Source organism: Octopus bimaculoides, chromosome 24 (genome assembly GCF_001194135.2).
Source record: "Octopus bimaculoides isolate UCB-OBI-ISO-001 chromosome 24, ASM119413v2, whole genome shotgun sequence".
In the NCBI taxonomy this organism is placed as follows: Eukaryota; Metazoa; Mollusca; class Cephalopoda; order Octopoda; family Octopodidae; genus Octopus; species Octopus bimaculoides.
Window position 1 is genome coordinate 34,053,566 of NC_069004.1, and position 1,691 is coordinate 34,055,256.

A 1,691-nucleotide genomic window follows, 5' to 3' on the forward strand; every position below is an offset into this window, starting at 1 on the left:
ACAAATAAAAGAATAAAAGAATATGGATTCCCGTCGAGGTCGACTTTGCCTTTTAATCCTTTCGGAGTCGATAAATTAAGTACCAGTTGCGTACTGGTGTCGATCTAATCGACTGGCCCCCTCCCACCAAAATTTCGGGCCTTGTGTCTAGAGTAGAAAAGAATTTATACATGGTTTTGTGCAATAAGAACGATCGATACCTAAAACGAACGCCCGATTACTAAATGACCGCAAAAGGGAAATATGGAGATCTTGTCCGGACAAAACATATTTCACCGAATTCTCTAATATCGAAAGATCAATTCACCGAAGTTTGGAATATTTGACAGGAAACAAACAATAGATGAGAAGTGGTTCTTAACGATATAATATTTACAATATCAAATGTGGACGGATTTCTTTCACCTGTTTTAGTCAATAGACTGTGGCCATGATGGGGTACTGCCTTGACGGGTATTTAGACGAACCAATCGACCCAGTTCTTTTTTTAAGGCCTGGTACTTATCGTGATGGTCTGTCCCACCAAACCGTTAAGTTATTTGGGGCGTAAATAAACCAACACCGGTTATTATAATGTGGTGGTGGACAAACACAGACACAAAGTTTCTCTCTCACACGCAAACACACACACATATATATATATACGACAGGCTTCTTTCAGTTTCCCTCTACTAAATCCACTTACAAGACTTTGTTCGGTCCGATGCTATAGTAGAGAACACTTGCCCGAAATACCACGCAGTGGGAGTGAACCCGGAACCATGTGGTTGGGAAGCAAGCTTCTTATCACATAGCCACGCCTATGAAAAACAAAAAAAGAAGAGAATTAAGAAAGCTCATGAGGTTCTACTGAGATTCGAACTCAGATCGCTGGATTCAGAGTCCAGAGTGCTAACCATTACACCACAGAACCTTGTCTGATAACGGTGTTGCTAAAATAAACTATTAACGCAACCCTTTTGAATCGGATGCTCGACCCATTATAGAATGTTCGCTTTCACTTCTCTCTTTTGTGAATCTCGTGCAACTGCTGGGGAGTCTTGAGAGTCACCTCGTGCAAAAGCTGGGGAGTCTTGAGAGCCATTTCGTTTAAAATAGAGTCGGAAGAATTTTGTTCTCATACACAAACAACGTCGATGTAATGATGTTGATGATGATGATGATGATGATGCTGTGGTGCTGTGGTCGAATGTCAGATGATGATGATGATGGTGATGACGATGATGATGATGACGACGACCACGACCATGATGTTGTTGGTAGTGGTAGTAGTGATAGCAGTAGTCATGATGACGATGATGATAATGGTGATGATGATGATGATGATGATGATGATGGTGCTGCTACTGGCTTTGTTATAATGCTGTTGCTGCTGCTGCTGCTGTTGCTGCTGATGATGATGTATATCATATATAATTTCATCTTTTGCAATATATTTTTTTCCTCCTCATTTTCTTTCGTGCGACAGAAATTGAAAAAAGAAGCTGTAAAAGAAAAAAACGAAATAAACTAATAAAGCAAAAATTTATATAAAAAAAAACGCAGACAGAATAACAACAGCAACAACAATAACAAGAACAATAATAATAATAATAATAATAATAATAATAATAATAATGATAATAATAATAATAATAATAATAATCCAACAGACCAACTGTCTGCTTTGGCACGGGTTGGTTGGGGGAGGG

General features: G+C 38.8%; 1 non-coding gene across 1 annotated transcript; it reads right to left on the reverse strand.

The window, feature by feature from the left end:
* Window positions 1–841: 841 nt before the first annotated feature.
* On the reverse strand, window positions 842–913 carry Trnaq-cug (transfer RNA glutamine (anticodon CUG)). The gene has a single exon. It is a non-coding gene; the product is annotated as a tRNA-Gln (tRNA).
* Window positions 914–1,691: the final 778 nt, after the last annotated feature.